Below are 10,000 nucleotides of genomic sequence, written 5' to 3'. Positions count from 1 at the left end.
AGTTGTGCTTGCACGTGCATCCCGTGTGTTTTTAGCATGCATGCGTATGTCAGTGTGCTTTTCATTGTAAACGCTGAGGGCTTTCGTGTGGCATTAGATCGGGCGTACTGAATGTTCTCTTCTTCTTCTTGTTCTTCTGCTTGTTATTATCATTATTGTCATCATTATTCTATAATAATAATAATAATGTACATTTGTATAGCGCCCTTTCTCTCTAAGAGCTCAGAGCGCTTTACATGTTATTGTTCTTATTGTTATTATATCATCATCATCATCAGTAGTAGTAGTAGTAGTAGTCGTAGTGTTATTGACATTATCATTATTATCATCGTTATAGCAGAACTAGTAGTAGTAGTAGTAGTAGCAGTGTTATTAACATCATCATCATCGTCGTTTTAACAACAGCAGTAGTAGTAGTAGCAGCAGCAGCAGCAGCAGTAGTAGTAGTAGTAGTAGTATTAACATTATCATCATCATCATCATCATTATAACAGTGGTGGTAGTAGTAGTAGTAGTAGTAGTGTTATTAACATTATTATCATCATCATCATTACAACAGTAGTAGTAGTAGTAGTAGTAGTAGTAGTAGTAGTAGTAGTAGTATCATTGATCTCAGTCTTACCTGAAAGTGACAGCCCTTCATCCACTGACGCGCATTCTCTTTAGCAACGGGTGCTGCTGAAGATGTTAATTACGTTAATTAACTCTCTTACATTTTCTCTGTCACAGTCATTCCAGCAAGCTACATATCACCACCACCATTACCACCACCACCACCAGAGTCCGTAATCCTTATCCTTCTCTTCTCCCCCCCCCCCCCCGCCCCCTGCTAACAACCCCCCTACGCCACCCTCCCCCCCCCATCCTCCCCGCATCCCCCACCCCTTCTCAGACCGGGACCAATTCTGTTGTCTGGCTTGTAAAGCTACCACTAGTAGATGGAGATTCATACAGACACTCTGGGTCTTGGATACTGGGAGCAGTATCCCGATACCCCCCCCCCCCCCCCCCCCCCCCCCCCCCTCTCTCTCTCTCTCTCTTGCACTGGTATTGTTGCTGTGGGTTCCCTTAGCGCGTTCAGAAAAAAAGGCAATAAAGCAATAGCGCGTCAATGTGTGGAACTGATTGAATTTCATCAGCTTGCGGGATTTTGACTAGGGGTAGAAACGAACCTCTGGCGATAGTATAGAGTGAGTCGGACAAAGGCTGTGACGGCGGGGAAGAGAGGTTTGCACTCTCTCTCTCTCTCTCTCTGTCGCTCTGACTCTGTCTATCTCTATTTCAGTTTCTGTTTCTGTCTGTCTGTCTGTCTCTTTCTCTCCATCTCTGTCCCTGTCCCTATCTTTGTGTCTCTCTTTCTCTCTGGATGTCTCTCTCTGTCTTTGTGTCTCTGTCTGTCTGTCTGTCTGTTTCTCAGTCTTTCTCCCTGCCCCTATCTCTGTGTCTCTCTTTCTCTCTGTTTGTCTCTGTCTGTCTCTGCCCGTCTGTCTGTCTGTCTCTTTATCTCCATCTCTTTCCCTGCCCCTATCTCTGTCTCTCTTTCTCTCTGTGTGTCTCTGTCTGTCTCTGCCCGTCTGTCTGTCTGTCTCTCCCTTTCTCCCTCCCGTGCAATCAAAAGGAGAAACGTGATGAAGTAAAAGAATATCATGTCCCTGTACAGTCTGATATTGTGTGATATTATACAAGTAGCATGCTCGCCGCCCAGTTCCCTGGTTTTGAGTTGTGGTCGATGGCCAAAGTTCAATAAAACATGATCATTCTTTCTGTCACTCTCTGTCTCTCTCTGTGTATCTCGCTCTGTCTCTGTCTGTCTGTATGTTTCTCTGCCACTGTCTGTATGTCTGTCTGCCCGTCTGGCTGTCTGGCTGTCTTTGTTCCCCTCCCCTTCTCTCTCTCTCTCTCTCTCTCTCTCTCTCGTGTACACTGTTAATTTTCGGTTCAATTATTGTACGTTGTTCTCAATTTATGTTGTATGTATTATGTGTGAACTGTTCATACGCGCCTCCATTAGGGGCCATGGCCTGTAAATGAATAAATCACACATACGTACCCTTACCGTACATCACACACACACACACACACACACACACACACACACACACACACACACACACACACACACATACACACACAGAGAAACACACACACACACACACACACACACACACACACACACACACACAGAGAAACACACACAGAAACACACACACACACGCGCACGCACACACACACACACACACACAAACACACAGAGAGAAACACACACACGCACACACACATACACACACACACACACACATACACACACAGAGAAACACACACACACACACACACACACACACACACACACACATATATATATATATATATATATATATATAGATAAGTACACACACACACATGTATATGTACATACATATATAATTTTATTATACCCACACACTCACACACACACACACACACACACACACACACACACACACACGCACACAGAGTTATATATATATATATATATATATATATATATATATATATATATATATATATATATATATATAAGTACACACACACATGGTTATTATATCAAGAAGGAATTTTTTACTCGGAGATCTAAGAGCATGCAACACTGATTTCGAATCTACACAGACGAGAATTTGTCTATCATTTTTAGAAAGATCTAAAATGTGATTCATGGCCATAAATATGGCAACTAGTTCAGCAGCAAAGATGGAGTAATGTTTGCTCAAGTGATATATTTTCTCGTGGTACAATTCTGGTATTATAACAGCTGCTCCTGCTTTTCCATCATCAACTACAGAACCATAAATCTGTATGTAATTTCTGTAATAACTTTCCATATGACTGCATATGACTGAGCTTTTTAACAAGTTAGACAAATTGTTTTTATGCAAATGTGTGTGGTCTATATCAAAGATTGGTTTTCTGAATTCCCACTATGCAATGGTTGAGAAGGATGGTCTAACAGCAACACGTTTTACATCAACCTCTGAAGCACTGAGAAATGTCTTCGGTAAAAGTATTGATAGTCTTTAAAGGAATGGATCGTTCTGGCAATGTTTGCAAAATCCTGGTCCGATTTTTAGAACTATTTCATTTTTGAAGAAGGTATCACAAAACTGTGCTTCTTAAAACACATTTTGCGGCAGATGCTTTTCTGTGTTCATCGAGCGGTAATACTTCTGCTTCTCTGTAAGTTCCCAAAGTAGATGTGTATGATGGTACTCCAAGAGCAAGTTTGCATGCTTTACAATCTATACTTTATAACTTTTTTAACAGATGTTGTGGCGCACTAAAAAGACACCTCGTGGGCGAAGGTCAGTTTTGAACGCACAAGGGCAGTTGGCAAGGATATCAGTGCTTTGACGTCCTGTCCCTAGTGTTGTTTACTAACAATTGTTTTTTTTTTTTAGAAAATTTAAACTTTGTCGTGTTTTGTTTGTTATGTACTCAATGTGGTAGTTCCAGGTACGTTTGAATGTGAGAAAAAAAAAAACCCTAGGAATTTGACAGTTTGTGCATAATTTATGATGGTACCATCTATAGTAAACACAGGAAGATTTTCGGGGTCGTATACTGTGTTAAAAAGCATCATATTCGTTTTTTCCAATGACAAAATTAGTCCATTTTCAATCATAAATTTGTTAATTATACTGATTTCTCGTTGGTAAACCTTCTCTGTATAATTAAAAACTCTGAATGGGGTTTTGCGTTTCATTGGTACCTTCATCCACAAACAGATATCATCAGCGAACTGGGATAGCATTGAATCTTTTGATAATTCATTTGGTGAATCTGTTAATAATATGTTAAATAAAATAGATGCTGTAACTGATCCTCGAGGCAAACCCATGTTAGTGGTCTAGGATTTGAATATGTACTTCCTAACATTACTTCTAGTTGTCTGTTTGAAAGGAAGTCATTGAAAAAGTTATACATTTTATCAGTTATAACTGTCTTTCTAATTTTGTACAAAAGACAAGTGTGCCAAACTTGTTCATTAGCCTTCTCCCTATCAAAATATGTTGCAAGAATGTTTTTCCGTCTGACGAAGTGTGTGTGTGTGTGTGTGTGTGTGTGTGTGTGTGTGTGTGTGTGTGTGTGTGTGTGTGTGTGTGTGTGTGTGATGGCTACTAGTAAGATGTGTGTGTGTGTGTGTGTGTGTGTGTGTGTGTGTGTGTGCAGAGCTAGACACAGACACGGCGAACGACAAGAAGAAGAAGAAGAAAAAGTAGAAGAAGAAACATAGTCAATCGGTAAAGGATGGAAAAGTGCCCAGCCTGTAATCTCTGGAATTAAAGAAGGGCTGGAAAAGATCAGAAACCGTTCGATTCCAGACCAGATTTTAAGGTGCGTGCTTGGCAGTTGAACACAATACATCAAAGTAGGGCCTAAGAGTAGAACATTTCAGTAATGTATCGATATCATGTGGTTCAATGTTCAGAGCATGCGTCTATTCGTACTGACATGATCATACCCGTATGTAATCAACACAATACATCAAAGTATGGCCCAAGAGTAGAACTGTTTGTTTTTTTATGTATCGATATCATGTAATCTAATGTTCAGAGCATGCGTCTATTCGTACTGACATGATCATACCCGTATGTAATATGGTAGTGATTATTCGCTTCTACAGCGCTTTGCCCACGTGCATTTGTACGTTATGACACATCACAAAAAACAAAAACAAAAAAAAAAAATTACCAAAAATGACTTGATATGTAAGTCGTTAATGTAACAATATAAACAACTGATAATGAATGTAAAAAAAAAAAAAAGTCAATGCATCACCATCTAAAGTCACCGGGAATGTTGATGCTTTTGACGTTCAGATTTTTCAATGCATCACCATCTAGTGTCACCGGCAATGTTGATGATTTTGACGTTCATATTTTTAAATGCATCACCATCTAGTGTCACCGGCAATGTTGATGCTGTTGACGTTCATATTTTTAAATGCATCACCATCTAGTGTCACCGGCAATGTTGATGCTGTTGACGTTCATATTTTTAAATGCATCACCATCTAGTGTCACCGGCAATGTTGATGCTGTTGACGTTCATATTTTTAAATGCATCACCATCTAAAGTCACGGGCAATGTTGATGATTTTGACGTTCATATTTTTAAATGCATCACCATCTAGTGTCACCGGCAATGTTGATGCTTTTGACGTTCAGATTTTTAAATGCATCGCCATCTAAAGTCACCGACAATGTTGGTGATTTTGACGTTCAGATTTTTAGATGCATCGCCATCTAAAGTCACCGACAATGTTGATGACTTTGACGTTCAGATTTTTAAATGCAACACCATCTTAAGTCACCGGCAATGTTGATGATTTTTAAATGCATCACCATCTAAAGTCACCCGCAATGTTGATGATTTTGCTGTTCAAATTTGTTCTCTCTCAGTCTGTGTTATAACTATATTACTGATGGTGTTTCAGACAGAACACCTGGCTGTGGGATCTGGTTCTACGCGAGCGTGAAGGAAAATATATCAACCCGACTTTTTTCGTATTAACTCACTCAGTACGGCCAGTCCTCTATTCTCCTCTACACAGCCCCTCGGATGTCCAGTGGGTGTCTGAATGACCCAACCTTTAGCTTCCGTCGTCAGAATTGTGGTATTCTGTATGTCAACATTCACCTCTTCAGTATAAGAGCCTTCCGCTTGCAATATTTTGATGATGGTAATTTGGGTGAAACGCTGTTAACGTCGTCTCTTTCGCTGTTCGTATGGAAAGAGTTAAAGGACATATAAGCTGCTTCATCCTCCCTACTATTTTTCTTTCTTCAGGGCAAGTCATTCATGTTTGTAAATGAGTTTGTAAAGTTTAGAACAATCAATAGATCTTTGCCTGTAAAAAGACAGCCTTTTGACAATTAACCTAGATATGAAAGAATCGGTGATATGTGTTCCACAAACGACATTGCTGTTGAATTTCACTATTTGTTTGCATGTCTTTTTTTTCAAAACATCAGACAAAAATGTTTATCTTGATATCATAGAACCCGCCCTTAATCCATTTACGTGCTTACTATTTCCGGGAAGAAAGAAAGAATACTGTTAAAACTTAAACCGTATTCTTTATACGTTGTTCTCTTCATTATAATTTTGGAATTCAGAATGAGGGAAAAGAATGTTGTTTGTTGCTATGAAAAAAAAACCAAAACTTGTAGATATGTATTTTGGTGTTTGAACGAATGGGCCTTTGTCCAGGTTTTGACAGCACTCTTTTTGTTTGTATTATGATATATGATAGTCAGTCATGTCTAACTACGACCACCAGAACAGCAGAGAAAGCATCTAATATCCTGACTATCTGGGCCAGAATTTGATCATAGTGGTGAGTGTCTTGCCCAAGTGACATCTCCACTCTCTCGGCCAAGAGGCAGTCGGCGTTTGGATGGTTCCCAAAAGGCCAGCTAGCCCCCAAGGCTGCAGCACTAAGAGCCAGTGCAATCTTGCCTCCTAATTCCAGAACCATAGTCCTTCACAAAAGACTAAGCTGTAAATGACTTCCCATTGCAGTGGAGAATGTGTGTCTTCATGTTTTACATTTATTTGCTTATTTATCATCATTGTTGTCTTATTTATTTATTTATTTATATATTATTATTATTATTATTATTATTATTACTACTACTACTACTACCCTTTTATATTATAATTATTATTTATTTATTCATTTATTTATGTAAGCATATCTATTATTTATTCACTTTTTTTTCTCAAGGCCTGACTAAGCGCGTTGGGTTACGCTGCTGGTCAGGCATCTGCTTGGCAGATGTGGTGTAGCGTATATGGATTTGTCCGAACGCAGTGACGCCTCCTTGAGCTACTGAAACTGAAACTGAAACTGCAGTGGAGAAACCATTGATCATACAGCTCTTACTTTGCTGGAGTGTGTAACACGAACAGATGAATGCATGTAATGTTTCAGTGCCCCCAGGGGGGGCACACGAAATAAACTCCTTGCCTTCCCATGCATTGTGATACCGTACTCTTAGCGAATCAGACTCCAAGCCAATCACATCTCTTCTAGATGACAGAAACTTTTAACAAGAAAGTTTTGTATTCAACCACGTTTTATACAACTCTGCGTCAGTATTTGTCTCCGTCTACATGTTTTTCTTTCTTCCTCTCTGTCTGTCTCTTTCTTTCTGCCTGTCTCTGTCTCTCCTTCTATCTTTCTCTCTTTTATTTTGAATATGTAAGTTTTTTTTTATTCAACAGCGTTTCTTTACAGGACTCTGACCCTGTCTCCCCCTGTCCCTGTCTGTCCGTCCATCTGTCCATTTTGTCCGTCTGTCTGTCTGCTCCCCCCCCCCCCTCTCTCTCTCTCTCTCTGTCCCCCTCTCTCTCTCCCCTCTATCTCAGACGACGACTCAAGTTGCGAGGAAGATATTTTATTTTGTAAAAAAAAAAAAAAATGTTATTTTCTACGCGTCGTCTCATTCGGACCCACAGAAACCCCAGTTGAACGAGCACATTTCCACACGGGTTGAGCAGTCTCCGGTGTAATTGTTTGGTTCACAGGGTGTTAACGGACACCGGTTGGGAAACTGCCTGCCCGATGTTCCGTTACACACCTACAAGATGCGGGCTTTTGCATTTTTCTTCCCACTTTGCTCAACGTCTAATTGAATATCTGCTCGTGTTTCTCTCTCTCTCTCTCTTCTTTTACGCAAGCAATTACGAACGCGTGCGCGCGCGCTCGCTCGCACACATACGCACACACACACACACACACACACACACACACACACACACACACACACACCCTTTAATAAGCACGTATATTTGTTCTTATCTAGTTCAGTTCAGTTCAGTTCAATTTCTCGAGGAGGCGTCATTGCGTTCGGACAAATCCATATACGCCTCACCACATATGCGAAGCAGATGCCCTGCCAGCAACAGTAGCCCAAGGCGTTTAGTCAAGTCTTGAGGGAAAATAAAATGATATGATGAATAAATGAATATTTATGAAGATATACATATAAAAGCAAAAAGAATTTTAAAAAAAGATAAATGAACAAAAAAACTTATATGAATAATGATAACGATGACATTCATATACAAATAAATAAACAAATGAATATAAATAGACACACACAGGCACACACTCACAAACACACACACACACACACACACACACACACACACACACACACACGCACGCACGCACACGCACGCACACACAGAGACACACCACACACACACATCCACACACACACACACACACACACACACACATCCACACACACACACACACACACACATACACACACACATTCCCACGTACCGCAGATCCCACAACACACACACACACACACACACACACACACACACACACACACACACACACACACACACACACACACACACGCACAACATATATGCAACACATAATTATGCAGTCTCGCAAAATATGAAAGCACAAGTGGTGCACGTGTCTAACGTCGACTGTTGCCGATCTGTGAGAAGGACTTGTAGGGACCTGCACCCATCATTACCACAAATGACAGGGGACAACAGCTTGGGAAGGAAGGTAGCAGAATGGTTAACTCTTTCCATACGAACGGCGAAAGAGACGACGTCAACAGCGTTTCACCCCAATTACCATCATCAAAATATTGCAAGCGGAAGGCTCTTATTCTGAAGACGTGAATGTTGACAAAGAATACCACAAATCTGACGACGGAAGCTAAAGGTTGGGTCATTCAGACGCCCACTGGACATCCGAGGGGTCTGTGTAGAGGAGAAGAGAGGACTGGCCGTACTGAGTGAGTTAACAAGACGCTTATCTGCCATCACAGAGAATCCGTCAGCGTCTATGTTCGAAGTTTCAGTTTCACTTTCTCAAGGAGGCGTCACTGCGTTCGGACAAATCCATAGGAGGAAGGTGGCAGAATGGTTAAGACGCTCAGCTGCCAATACAGAGAGTCCGTGAGGGTGTGGGTTCGAATCCCGCTCTCGCCCTTTCTCCTAAGTTTGACTGGAAAATCAAACTGAGCGTCTAGTCTTTCGGATGAGACGATAAACCGAGGTCCCGTGTGCAGCACGCACTTGGCGCACTGAAAAAGAACCCATGGCAACGAGAGTGTTGTCCTCTGGCGAAATTACGTAAAATGAAATCCACTTTCATAGGTACACAAATATGTAAGCATGCACTCAAGGCCTGACTAAGCGCGTTGGGTTATGCTGCTGGTCAGGCATCTGCTCAACAGATGTGGTGTAGCGTGTATGGATTTGTCCGAACGCAGTGACGCCTCCTTGAGAAAGTGAAACTGAAACTGAAACTATGTTCGAATCCCGCTCTCGCAACCCCTTTCTCCCAAGTTTGACTGGAAACTCAAACCGAGCGAAAAGTCATTCGGATGAAGCGATAAACCGAGGTCCTGTGTACAAACACACGCTTGTCGCATCGAAAAAAAGAACCAATGGCAACGAGAGTGTTGTCACCTGGCAAACTTATGTAGAAGAAATCCACTCTGATAGGTACAGAAATATATAATTATGCATACACTCAAGGCCTGACTAAGCGCGTTGGGTGATGCTGCAAGTCACGCATCTGCCTAGCTAGATGTCATGTAGGTCGATTTGTACAAATCTAGCTTTGCATTTTTTCGACCATCTGTTTGGAACTTTCTTCCTTCGTTCATTAAGACGTGCGATTCATTACGTTCCTTCAAATCAAGCATACGAAAACTTCTGCTCCACAAACAATAGGCCCACAAAGCTTTTTTTTTTTTTTACCAGCTAAAAAAGACAGAAAATCATGTTTTTTTTGTGAAGTTTGTATCTATACATTTACATGCAGTGAATTTATTTTATTTCTACCTTTGTGCTTTTATGCTATTACTTGTTCGCCTGTTAATTGGATGTTATTACCTGTAACATCTGCATCTGCAAATTAATCACTTTTGTATATGTACAATGTTAAAGTTGTGTTTCTCTGTTCTCTTTATGT

Source organism: Babylonia areolata, chromosome 21 (assembly GCF_041734735.1).
Source record: "Babylonia areolata isolate BAREFJ2019XMU chromosome 21, ASM4173473v1, whole genome shotgun sequence".
In the NCBI taxonomy this organism is placed as follows: domain Eukaryota; kingdom Metazoa; phylum Mollusca; class Gastropoda; order Neogastropoda; family Buccinidae; genus Babylonia; species Babylonia areolata.
This window is presented reverse-complemented; position numbering follows the sequence as displayed.